We start from the raw sequence: 13,786 nt of genomic DNA on the forward strand, positions 1-13,786 counted from the left end.
AATGGCCTCAAATTGTCAAGTGTATACGTTGGGTAACTTGTGATTTTATTGATTAAGTATTGTGTCTCTGGTGCCCAGCACAGAGCTTGGCACAGAAAAGGGGCTTGATAACTATTTCATGAATGAAAGCATTTCAGTGTAAGTCATCATAGGTCAGACACATTTTTAGATCTTTTTCTGCTACATGGAACCTCCTGCAAGTGGACACCCTCTGGATATCTCCCATGTTTCTCGGGACCGCTTTCCAACCTCCTTTCCTTTACATGAGGTCTTTTCTTTTCATAGCAGGCTCCTCACCTAGATTTGACTCTAGATTTGAGAGCAAAGGGCCATCTCTTTTCTTTTTCTTATATGAAAGTATTTAGCCCTCTCTATGTTTTTACTTCTGACTTCCATACTATGACCTGAAAGGTCCCAGTTTTATGTTCAAAGGACCCTATCAAAGAAGTTTCCTAGGCTAAAAAAAGAGGGGGAAGGGGGTACTTGGGTGGCTCAGTCAGTTAAGTGTCTGCCTGGGGCTCAGATCATGATCTCAGGGTTCTGGGATTGAGCCCTGTATTGGGCTCCCTGCTCAGCGAGGAGTCTGCTTCTCCCTCTCCCTCTGCCCTTTCCCCCAGCTCATGCTCGCTTGTTCTCTCTCTCTCTCTCAAATAAATGAATAAAATCTTAAAGAAAAAAAAAAAGAAGAGGAGGGACTTCCTTAGGGATGAATTACCTCACATCTCTTGAAACCAGTAGTGATCATAGTCAGTGCTTATTTTCCAATAATATTTATTGTCTTTCTGTTAAAATATATTTCAGTTTGAATCCTTTGTGCCAAGGTCCCCCCCCCTCAAGCCAGTGTATGTATCACAAATAGTTCATTCCTTTTTATCATATTTATTCCATTATATGGATAATACTTTGTTTTTCCACTCACCAGTTGATATGCATTTGGGTTGTTTTCATTTTTTTGGCTGTTATAAATCATAGAGCCATATGTTTTCATTTTTCCTTAGAGTGGATCTACTGGATAAGTGTGTGTATTTTAACTTTTTGAGAAACCGTAACTCTGTTTTCCAAAGGGACTCTATCATTTTATATTTATCCAGTGATATCTGAGGGCTCCAGGTTTTCTACATTCTTACCAACTCTTGGTGTTGTCAGTCATTTATATTTTAACAGATTTATAGGAGTATATAGCTCTTTGTGATTTTAATGTGCATATTTTGGTAATGATTAATGATGTTACATATATTTTCACGTATTTCTTGATTATTTCTATGTATTGTTTTCATAAAGGATCTGCTCAACTCTTTCACCTTTTTAAATTATTTTTAATTTTTTAAATTATTGAGCTATTATTTGTATATTCTTAACACCAGTCCTTTACAAGATATATGTTTTGCAATTATTATTCTCTAATATTTACTTATTTATTTACCCCATATTTACTTATTTACTTACCTGGAATTTAATTTGCTCTCCTTTTTTAGCTTCTGGAGGTAAAAGCTCAGATCACGGATGTTAGACCTTTCTTCTTTTTTGATGTCAGCAGGTAAGACTATAAATTTCCCTTTGAGCTCTGCTGTTGTGTTTTCATTATTAATTTCTGATTTAATTCTGTTATGGTCAGGATGTATATTTTGTGTGGATAGAGTTCCTAAATTGGGACTTTAAAAATTGGCTTTATTTTTTAGGGTAGTTTTAGATTTACAGAAAAATTAAGGTAATTCAGAGAGTTCTCATATACCTAACACCCACTTACCCCTATTATTACCAGCGGACGTTAGTATGGTATAATTATAGTTACAGTTAATGAACACTTATTAATGCATTTTTCTTAATTAAAGTCCGTAGTTTACTCAGATTCCCATTGTTTTTATCTGTGGTTCTTTTCCGTTCCCAGTCCCATTTAAGATGTCACATTACATTTAGTTGTCATGTCTGCTACTCCTCTTGGCTGTGCTGGTTTCCCAGGCTTCCTTTATCTTTTTTTTAAGCTTTAATTTATTTATTAAAGATAGATAGATAGATAGAGAGAGAGAGAGAGAGAGAGAGAGAGAAAGAATGAGCAAGGGCAGGGGCAAAGGAAGAAGCAGACTCCCTACTAGCAGGGAGCTCGACTTGGGGCTCCATCCCAGCGCTCTGAGATCATGACCTGACCTGAAGCAGATGCTGAACCGACTGAGCCACCCAGGTGCTCCAAGCTTTCCTTATTTTTAATGACCTTGAAAATTTTGAGGAGTACTGGTTATGTATTTTATAGGATGCCCCTTTATTGGAATTCATCTTGTGTTTTTCTCATGATAAGACTAGGATTATGGGAAATAATTCAGAAAGATGACAGTGACAAAGTGTCATTTTCTCAATATATCAAGTACTGTTGAGGTAATACCCACATGACTGACAACTACTGATGCTCCTCTTGATCACCTGGCTGAGGTGGTGGTTGTCAGGTTTCTTACCCATAAAGGTACTCCTCCTACTCCATACTGTACACTTTGGAAGTGTCATTATGTATAGCCTGTACCTCAGGAGTGGGGAATCTAGATTTGCTGGATATAGAATTCTTGGTTAACTGATTTTTTCCCCCCAATATCTCAGATGTATCTTTCCAATATCTTCTGGCCTTTATATTTCTGATGGAAAATTAGCAGTTGGTTTCATCTTTGTTCCCTTGTATGTAATATGTTTTTCTCTGGCCCTTTCAAGATTTCCTTACAGTTTTCAGTGAGCTGTTTTTGTTAAGTAGGAAAAGTGTGTTAGTTCTTCCAGAAGCTCAAGTCCTTGTCCTATTCATGCTATGGAGTGACGATGATGACAGTGATGTCATATTCTCTACATCACATTTAGAGGTATCACTAAGACATAAGAGTCACAAATGATGTTGTGGTTTAGTCTGACCACTTATTATTGATTGAGTTGACTTCTCTTGAACTTTTAACTAAAAAATTGGTGAAATTGCTATGGGCAAATTTGGGTTCATGTACCTTCAGAATTTCTTCTTTCTCCCTCCACTTCCTGAGTAATTCTGTTGACATTTTGCAGAAGCTTGGTTGAACTTTCTTTCTTTCTTTTTTTTTTTTTTAAGATTTTATTTATTTATTTGACAGACAGAGATCACAAGTAGACAGAGAGGCAGGCAGAGAGAGAGAGGAAGGGAAGCAGGCTCCCTGCTGAGCAGAGAGCCCGATGCGGGGCTCAATCCCAGGACCCTGGGATCATGACCTGAGCTGAAGGCAGAGGCTTTAAACCACTGAGCCACCTAAGCGCCCTGCTTGGTTGAACTTTCATTTCAGGGTCTGGTTCTTGGGCTCTTAGAAGCCTTGACATTTCCAGAAGACATTAGGGTCATGTAAAAACTATTATATGGGAGGAAAAAGACTTTCTTATTTTGGTATAACAGTTCTGAAATTCATCTTGTTGCCAATTCAAACCCGTTGTTGTGATTTTCTTGTTACAACATTTATTGGCCCCAAGAATGAAGGCATCACAAACAGCACACAATTTTCATGGCAACTGAATTGGATAGCATGAGGATTCTATTAATACTAATCGCTGATGGTAGAGGACATAAAGAAAGATAGTTGGTATTGATTGACCACCTACCATCTGTCTGATGGCACAGTGGACACTTTACATACTTTGTTTCTTTTTTAATCCTTATAACAATCCTTCAGTGTGATATGCCCAGCATTAATTATTCTCATAGAAGTTAATTTTTTTCTTTTTTTTTCTATGCAACTGATGGTAGCTTCTTCAGTAAAGGCATATTTGGCAATGCAAAGGTTTTCTTATGTTTGAACCCTAAGTATCTGTATTCCTCTGGCTACAGCTTTAGTCAGTGGTCACATGACCTAGTTTGAGCAGAGGAGCGTCAGAGGCAGAACTTTTGTCTCAACTGTAGGAGGAAGAGAAATTTTATTTTCCTGCTGGATTGGAACATGGGAGAATTTAGCCATATGGCTTCTGGCAGCCATCTTGCTACCACACAAAGCCAGAGGAAGAAAGCATGGCTGGCTGAGAGCCCAGGCAAATGGGAAGAATCAGGACTGGGTGAAATTGTTTAACTCTTAGGTTAACCCATACCTGAGGCTAGGTACAATATCTGCCTTTTCGTTACATGAACCAACAAATTCTCATTTTGCTTAAATTGGTATGAATAGAGGTTTTCTGACAGTTGCAAATAAAATAGCCCTGACTGATATAACCTGTTTCTCTTTCCTCCACTGAGCAAACCTCAGCAAAGGCTTCTTTGGAAAGAAATTAGACTGGAATAAACACAATATTCTTTATTATTTTTTATTATGTTCAATTAGCATGTACATATAGCATGTGCTGGTACATGCACATATAGTACATCATTAGTTTTTGATACAGTGAAATATTCTTTAAATTTTTTGATCTCCTAGTTTGAGGGCTAAGTATAATTAGACCAGTCCTGGTTTTTTGGGGGGGGGGGGGCTTTGAGTTTCTCTTTTAAGGAATAAATTTATTTCTCTGTAAGTGGATTAAACTGTATCTCCAATGGCCTCTCTTGGTGTAAAACTCTCTGATTCTGGAAAGTCCTATTTCAAACTAAAGTTTTACTGACTTTAAGATTTAATAGAGGTTAAGAGACTGTTAATGTCAGACACAGACACACATTTGAAGGCTGGCTCTACCACTGACTAGTTATATAATCAAAAGCAGATTTCTTCATCTCTTTGTATTTCAATATTCCTAATTATAAAGGGGGATGTAATTCACAAGGTGGCTGCAAAGATTAAATGAAATGATAAATGCAGATTCATGTATGGTAAGGACTCAATAAATGATAACTATTATTATTTATTACTCCTGCTCAACACTATCCTTATCTTAAAAAAGAATTTCCCAAGATATGTTTGGTGAGAAACAGTCCTGCAAATGCCCTCACAAAAAGATTTTGTCGTCAAATACATTTAGGAAATGCTTATGCTCTACTTTCCCCTGTTTTCAAGGCATATTAGCATATTAAAAGCTCTAAAAAGTTCTTCAATAAATAAATCTGCTTAAATCTGTTGATCCAGCATCTCAAACATATTTGACTACACAACACTTTCCCCCTTCACAGGTGCATACCCATTAACATATATTAGCAAGAAAAGAGTTGAAACGTTAAGGTGTGATTTTAGGCATCCATCAATGGGTGGGAGCAGTGGAAAGGAGGATTTTTGGGAGATTCTAGGCCTTCCCAGATGTGAGTTCTTTTTAAATTGATTATTGAAGTGTAGTTGACGTATAATCTCATATTATTTTCTGGTGTACTATATAGCGATTTTATAATTCTGTACATGACTCAGTGTTCACCACGCTAAGGGAGGTCCCCATCTGTCACCCTATAATGCTGTTACAGTATTGTCAGCTATATTCCTTACACTGTCCTTTTCATCTCTGCAATTTACTTTATACTTTAAGTTTGTACCTCTTAATCCTCTTCACCTGTTTTATCCATCCGTCTCCCCAACACTTGTTTCTGGCAACTACAAGTTCTCTATATTTAAGCCTGGTTTTTGGTTTGTTCATCTGTCTTGTTGTTTTTAGATTCTACATATAAGAGAAATCATATAATAGTTGTCTTGCTCTGTCTGACTTATCTTACTTAGCATAATATGTTCTAGGTCCATCCATATTGTAAATGGCAAGATTTCATTTTTTTTAAATGACTGAATCATATTCTGTTTTGTATACAGACCACGTCTTCTTTATCCTTCATCTATTGACGGACACTTGGGCTGTTTCCATACCTTGATGTATAAATAACGTTGCAGTAAACATAGGGGTGCACATGTATTTTCAAATTAGTGTTTTCCTTTTCTTTCCATGAATACCTAGTCGGAATACTGGATTGTATGGTTTATTTCTATTTCTAATGTTTTCAGATGTGAGTTCTTAATTCTTACCAGAGAACAGAGCTTTATCCAAAAATGTAGGCTACATCACACATCCACAAACTAGTAGGACTCCTGGGCTAGCTACCTGTTTTTAGAAATAAAGCTTTATTAGCACCTAGTTGTGTCTGTCTGTGTATGCGTTGTCTGTAGTTGCTTCAGTGTTACAAGGGCTGAACTGAGTGCTTCTGACACAGAGTGAATGGTCTGCAAAGCCTGAAATATTTACTATCTGGCTTTAAAAAAAAAAAATGTGTTGACCCCTGGCCTGATGACAAGATTACATCTGTAAGCACTACATGAACTCTTGAGTAGGTTTTTTTTTTAATCTGTCTTAGTAAGTTCTTGTTTTTCCCAATTCGTAAGGTGACATGCCGTATCTTTTATATTAATAATCCTAACTTCAGAAAAGGTGCCGAAAGAACTCAACAACTCTTTTACTCAAAGGGAGCAGCAGAAAAAGGAAACTTCCTGAAAGTAGAGAAATTTGTAGCGCACAGAAATTTAATCGCCCCTCAGCCTTCTGGGGCCCTTAAATCCGAACACAAAGAAGTTTTCACAGGAATTACGTAGCTGCCCCATTTTCTTGTGAAAGTTTTGTCATGTCCTCTTCATGTAGTATCAAGTTGTCTTAGGAATCAAGGTCACATTGTGGGATATTACTGTACCTTTTGTCATGTCTAGTAAATTGCACTGTTGAATTCATCCGGGGGTAGCAGCGTCGCTGAGGGAGGGGAATAAGCAGGGTTTCTTGACCGAAGTGGTAAGAAGCAGTGTGCTTTTGGCCCCGTAGGTCTGTATTCGTGGTCAGTACCCCATCGGGGCCTGTCAGGTAACTGAATGAGTCTTCTGAGCAGAGCCACTCAAGTTCCTGATTTGTATCATATGATAAAGACTTTTAAGCAGCTCATAGACATATTTGGCTACATTTTCTCTTTTCCAGTTTTTGGAAGACAAGAAGAAACTGTGCCTTATCATACAAACGAGGAATCCCTGACCTCACAGAGAGTTTACATTGTGGTTGCAGAAATGAGTTTTGAGCTCTGAGTTCTAAGACTTTTTGTCCAACCATTCGCTCAGCAACTCACTGAGAACCTTGTCCATACCACACATGGAGCGTGTAGGGAGGTGGGTAAATTCGACAACATTCCTGCCCGCATGGAGATACAGTCTAATGGGGGAGGTATACTACAAAGGCAAACATAACTGTCACCTTTGATATATGCTCCGCAGTGGTAGGTAACAGGAGGATAGGGGTCCTGCAGGGTGGTCCTAGATGCTGTGTCTGAGAACTTCACCTAAACCCTGAAAGTCGCCAGGGAACGGGGTCTACCTGGGAAAAAGGAGGATATTCCAGGTAGAGGGAACAGTATGAGGGGAAGGCTTTTAATCTGGTCACTCCATTTTGGAAATAGATTGCAAACCCTGGATTGTGATGTTGACGTGTTCCCGAGCGAGTTGAATTTCAAGTGATTTCATTGTTCTTGGACTCAACCTTTCCGTCTCTTAAGTGGCAAGAGCGATTTTGACTGCGAATGCTTTATGGAAATACATGGGAAGTCCTCTTCCTATTTTCGATCAGAATTAATGGGAGAAAAATAGCTTTCACGTTAATATCATCTCATTTATGGAAATCTTGTGTAACGATGCCAGAAGCATCTTAATGTTCACTCAAGCGTCCTTAGATTTGTGATGGGGTAGGGTGAGGCAGAATCTGAATAGAATTAGAGTTCCCTTCCACATTTTGTAATTCCAGTCAAATATGCCAGGATAATCTGACTTCCTTCTAAGCCGCTGACTGGAAGAAAAATTCCCCATAATATTCATGTGATTTATTGTGAGTTAAAAAATAAAAATAAAGTAAAATAAAATAAAATTCTTTATTAAGCAGTTTGTCCCAAACTCAGCTGTGCTAATTAAGTCTCCATGGATAAATGTACTCATAAATAGTCATGTTTTATCAAAGTCAAATACAGTGCAAATACTTGTGTTCATGCACTAATAAACCTGAGTTATTAAATAAAATCTGTGCTCTACTCTTTAAATTAAGATTCCATCCATTAATAAATGTTTAATAAAAATGTAAAGATAGGATATTGTTTGAAGAAGGAATACATCCCCAGTACTTCCAGTTGAATCCAGCTCAGTTAAATGCAAATTTTATAAATTCCAATCCATCAAATAGAAATTTTACTATAAAAGGTTTTCATGGAAATAATAGCTGTCAACTATCAATTAATGCACACGGTCCCATTTTCCTTAAGTACGGTATTGAACTTTAATGAAAGGTTACTTATTCTATCAAATTGCTTTATACTTGGTAAGATTAAACTTAACCAAAAATTAACATCAGTATTCCATGAAGAGAGCATGCAAACAAAATTCACCTAAATGACAGGGGAGCCTAAATGTTTTTGTTGCACACAGAGAAATATGCTTCTAACACACATTTTAAAAAGGCGAAGAATTCATTTTTTAAACTGATGCTATCAGAGAGTTTAACCCATTCTTGACTATGCAGTATCTCCTGTATTTGTTTGCCTCCTTACTTTGAGCTACACTGAACAGATAGCGTCATTTTTGCATATTCCAAGAGGGCAAAAGCTTAACCTAACAGCCACCAGCCAGTGCAGGATACAGCTGCAAGTTGAAGGGCTTGAACCCAAACTATTGGGTTCAAATCCCAGCTCTGTCCTTCATGAGCTGTGTCATCCTGATCGAGCTGATTACGCTAACTGAGCCCCCAATTTTGTATCTGTAAAATGAGAACAATAAACTGAGCTTTGAGGATTGCTCTGAATACTAAGGAGGAAAGGGCATAGACACAGTTTGGAACATAGGACATATCTAATAAATGGTAGCATGGCTTAACCATTATAGAATTGGCGTGAGGTTAGGTAAGGATGTCAGGGTCCTACTGCTGTAAAGGCACAGCCCATCTGGACTAGATACGCATATAGGTGGGAACATCTTCCTGGACGCTTACGGTTTTGCAAAATGACATTCAGATCTCCTGGTAGTAAGAACAGACATGTACCATGATGAAGACAGATGAATGACAACGCTCGTGACCCAGGCATACTCTGTGGCCTTTGAAAACTCCCTAGACACTAGGTTTAAGTTTTTCTTCCAAAAACCATGTGTATATCAGTGTAGAAGGGCGCTGAGTGATTCTAACTAAATAAGCGATAAAGTAGGATGGGGAGTTTTGGGTTCTCGTTCCAGCGCTGACCCTAACCAAAGGCATGTCCTTGGACGGTCCTTCTCCCTTTCTGGACATCATTGTCTTCACTTGTCAGATGAGCAGTAGGCAGGTGTAAGTGGGGTTGTGTAAATAGTAGTGGGGGAGGTGGGGCTCTGGCCAAACGGCAAGCTGGTGTGTCTTCCTTGAGGTTCACCTCTGTTCAGCTCCAATTGACAGCTGCCTTGCGGGAATCTGGACCAAGTGTTGCCAGACCGGCACGAAAAGTCAGAAATTCAGACTTGGCAAATAATTAAAAATGATTCTTTTAAAGCACTCTGCTAGTCAAAGAAAACCATCTCTACGAGGACTTTATGCTTGTGGGCTTCTGCCCATTTGAAACTCTGGCCTTGGTGTTTTCTGAAAGCTCTGTCCAAATCTGTACATTTCTAATTTTAGGGAAGTCTCTCTCTCTCTCTCTGGTCTGACTTTCTACTCTATAATCCTGAAAAATGATTTACAAAACCCAAATAGATTTTGGCATGTACTCAGCTTAAACTGACTGCTTTCTATCATGAATTAATATTAACCAGAGCTTGTCAGATACTAAATATTTGTTTTAGGAATATACACAGCCCCGACTTTCATCTGGGTTAGGCTCTAATCTTTGGCCTGTCAGTTCCGGGATATAGCACTGGATAAATCATGCTCTCTTGAACAGATAGATGCCAGGGTGGTTGTATACAAATGAAACAATGTGTCAATGAACACCCGAGTTTGGGTTACATCTACTATAAACATCGACATTCCTTTGCAATGAGCCCATTTGCTGGTTAAGCAGTTACAGCTTTGGACGGTTTGATGCTTCTGTGCTCAATCAGGTTCTAATGATTTCAGATGTTTGCAATTAATGAACCATTAGATTCATTGGTGGAGTACCATAAGAAGGGTTTAAGAATTGGGTCAGAACCACAGACAAGCTATTATCTGCAGGAACGGCAATCACCAGAGGCAAAACAGTGCGAAATTGAATTAATGATTTTATTCACTGTCCCTCATCCGTCCCTCCCAATGCATATTTTTTTTTTTTGATTAAAAAAAAATAGCATGGATCAGTGTCTAGGTTGGGTAAACACAGAAAAAGAGGGGAGGCTGGAAAGAAAAATGGTTGTTTCATGTTCCTCCAGTGAAGACTTGATCTTCTGAAGACTGAGATTTTCCCTGGTACCGAAAAGTGACACCATTTCTCAGTGTTTGCCCGGATGTCTCTCTCTAGGCTTTCTTCCTAAGCTCTTGTGTTTTATTAATTATGTAACACATAGGCCATCTTAGAAAAATGATTAATGGTGCTTCAGAAACATGGAAATAAATAAGCCAAGCTTCAATATATGATTATGTAGGCTTGATCTAAACCCCAGGGTAGCCATCTTTTAAGAAGTGTGCTAGGAGTTGAACACCAGCCCGCCGTTATAGTACTTAAAACCTGGCAGGCCCTGAGTTATCGCCCGGTGGTGGATGGCGCCTTAGATGAATTTGTAATTTGAAAAGTTAAATTAACCCTGAAATATATTATTTGTTGTCTGTTTCCTACACAGGAAGGCGATCGTCCTGTAAACAGATCCTTACTAGCTGGCGTGAAGAGTGAGCTAAGCTCAGATGCTGGGTAAATTGATGGTAGCTGTTCTTTTTCATAGCACAGAAAGTCAATTTTTGGGAAAGGACACCACCACCACCATGAAAACATATTTTCAAAGAGAGTTCTGGAGCTTTCTTTATAGTTTGTGTTGTTGTTTGACATTTTGTTATGCATTGATATACTTCTTTGTTCATTGTTGGTCTCACCACTGGACCATGAACTCCATGAGGCCTGGATCTTGGTCATCTTGTTCATGGTTCTCTCTTCACCGACTGCAAGAATCCTGGCCCCTAGCAGGCACTCGATAATCATTTGTTGGGTGAATGCAGAAAGGAGTATTTGTTGTCAAGAGAAAAATGAGTTTGGAATTTCTGTGATCCTGGAGGATTGGCCAATAGAAACTGGCTCAAGCAGTGGTCCTTTTGCTCTGTGGAAAGGCTCATTTAGTTGTGTATTCAACCAATCTTTGTTGAAGACCTACTAAGTGCCGGTCCCTATTCTAAGTGCTGCAGACACAGTGGTTGACAATGTACAGTTCCCTAACTTCATGGACCCTCTTTTATGGGGAAAACAGGAAATTACATAATGGATGAATTTAATTAAAAGTTAGATAAGTATTTTGAAGAATAAAAATAGAAGGACCATGAGAATATGTGATATGGGAACTTAGTCTACTTTGGAGGGACCAGGAAGGCTCCCTGTGGGGAAATAACCCATAACTTGAGACCTCAGGGTAAATAAGAATGGGAGAGTACTTGGAACTGAGGGAAAGCATGAGCAAAGGTCCTGAGGTAGGAGAAGCTTCATGTTTAAAACATAGCAAGCAAACCAGCGTGGCTGTGGCCAAGAAAGGAAGAGCGTGAACTATGTGAGTTTGGAACAAAAGAAAGTTTTGGGTGAAGTTATGGGGTCTGTGAAGGATACCGAAGGCTTCTGCATTTATCCTGAGAGAACTGAGATGCCATCAAAACATTCCAAGTAAGGTGGGGCGCCTGGGTGGCTCAGTGGATTAAGCCGCTGCCTTTGGCTCAGGTCATGATCTCAGGGTCCTGGGATCGAGACCCGCATCGGGCTCTCTGCTCAGCAGGGAGCCTGCTTCCCTCTCTCTCTCTGCCTGCCTCTCTGTCTACTTGTGATTTCTGTCAAATAAATAAATAAAATCTTAAAAAAAAAAGAAAAAAAAACATTCCAAGTAAGGTAGTAAATTAGAAATAAAGTAATTTTTAAATGGTGAGAGGAGTCCAATTTTAGTTTAATTTTTTTTTGGGCAGGGGGTGCTCCCTTACAAGAAGGAAAATAACAGAAACTCTTAGATAGAGTAAAATAATAAAGAGCTAATGTTTGGGGGCAACTGGCCTTACCTCCAAATACCCATGCATTAATCCAGTCCTACATTTTAGTCTGAGCCTCTTTCTAAAAATGACTCAAACTTCAGAGATTTAATGAGATTGGGTAGTTTCATTTTGGATTAAATAAGCATTTTCTAGAGTGAAAGGTGTCCAAATGTGTTTTCTTCTTTTTCTAAACTTGGATCGGTACTGTTAATTCAAAAATTATTTAATTATTCTTCATTTGTACAACAAGCATACTAGAAGCAGCTCACACGTGTCTTGCCTGAGTTGCCAGGGTTAGAAATGGACATGAAAATGTTCTTCGTGAGTCATGTAGGTGGAACTCAACAGGTGTGGCTGAATGGTGGAACGATAAATTGGGTCTTCCCAGTCAGGAGTGTGTAAATAACATAAATAACACAACCTGGTCCTTGTTATAAGAGGTATAAGAAAGAAATAGTGCTCTGGGAAAAACGAATCCTACAGGAGCATAACCAAAAAATACGAGATCAGGGAAGACTCCTTGAGCTGATATTGGATTTGGGCTTTGAAGAATCAACAGGAGTTCCCAAGCAAACAGCAAAGCATAACATAAACAATGGCCAGCATGCAGAATTGTCTAAATCTTCACCATTTTGTGATTTAATCTTTTGTGTGCCAGATTCCTAATTAAAAAAAAAAAAGTTTTATTAATTTATTTATTTGACAGAGAGAGAGCGCACCCACAAGTAGGCAGAAAGGCAGGCTCGGTGGGGGGGGGGCGGTGGTGGGGAGCAGGATCCCTGCTGAGCAGAGGTCCCGATGTGGGCCTTCATCCCAGAACCCCGAGACCATGACCTGACGTGAAGGCAGAAGCTTAACCCACTGAGCCACCCAAGCACCCCCAGATTCCTAATTTTTGCCTTGACCTTTTCTTACCATACTCTTACTTAATTAATATTTTAATTAAATCGACTTAAAAAATGTAGCCCTACCTTTTCTTACTATACTATTATTTAATTAATATTTTTAATTAACTAGACTTAAAAAGATTTACTCTTACCCTGAGTAATAAGAGCTATGAGAGCATGGTCCAGTGTGTTAATTTTGGTTTTCATAATACATATTTGAGAAAAGAAACATGCTATAGATTGTTAACGAAGTCCATTTCCCTTCTTCTCTCTCTTTAGTAGAACCCTAGAGTGATGGGTTATCCAAGCATTCTCTCTCCATGCAATAATGCGCTTCAAAGAAAGCTGACCCCATTTCCAGGTAGAACCTAACTAGTCTAGGCCAGTCATCAAAATCATGCCCTTCTCCAGTGATTGGTTTGGGAGCATTCATATGACCTAGTTCCGACCAATCAGAGGTCAGCGGAGGTCCGCCAGAGTATTTCTGGGGAAGATTTTCTTATTTTTCTTACGGAAAGCTTTTCTTATTCAGAAGAGGATATTTCTGCATCCGTGGAATATCAGAAACTCATGACCGTGAAAGAAGCTAGCCTGCAGGTAAAGTTTATGTGATAAGGACCGCAGATGAGGTAGATGGAAACAATGTTGGTATTAATGAGACCTAGAACTGCTCTCTTGACCAGCTGAGAGTTGCTCTCTGTCTGGGGCTCTTGCAGTATGGATGAAAAGCCAAGGCTCAGATAGTAAATATTTTGGGCTTTACGGGCCAAGAGGCAGAAATCAAGGATACCTTAGGTAGGATTACATTAGGCATTTATAGAACAAGAGGCAAAACAAATTCTCACCGATTGTTT

At 38.9% G+C, this 13,786-nt stretch overlaps 1 long non-coding RNA gene across 2 annotated transcripts in view; it reads left to right on the forward strand.

Annotated features, from left to right (window-relative positions):
* LOC309871692 overlaps positions 1 to 10,800 on the forward strand; it is an 86,985-nt gene extending 76,185 nt beyond the window's left edge. For both annotated transcript variants that reach the window (XR_014315442.1, XR_014315443.1), the window contains exons 5-6: positions 1,476 to 1,537; positions 10,671 to 10,800. This is a non-coding gene — a long non-coding RNA (uncharacterized lncRNA). The remainder of the gene's footprint in view (positions 1 to 1,475; positions 1,538 to 10,670) is intronic.
* The last annotated feature ends 2,986 nt before the right edge of the window (positions 10,801 to 13,786 follow it).

This window comes from Mustela nivalis (genome assembly GCF_964662115.1).
Source record: "Mustela nivalis genome assembly, chromosome: 8".
Taxonomy (NCBI): Eukaryota; Metazoa; Chordata; class Mammalia; order Carnivora; family Mustelidae; genus Mustela; species Mustela nivalis.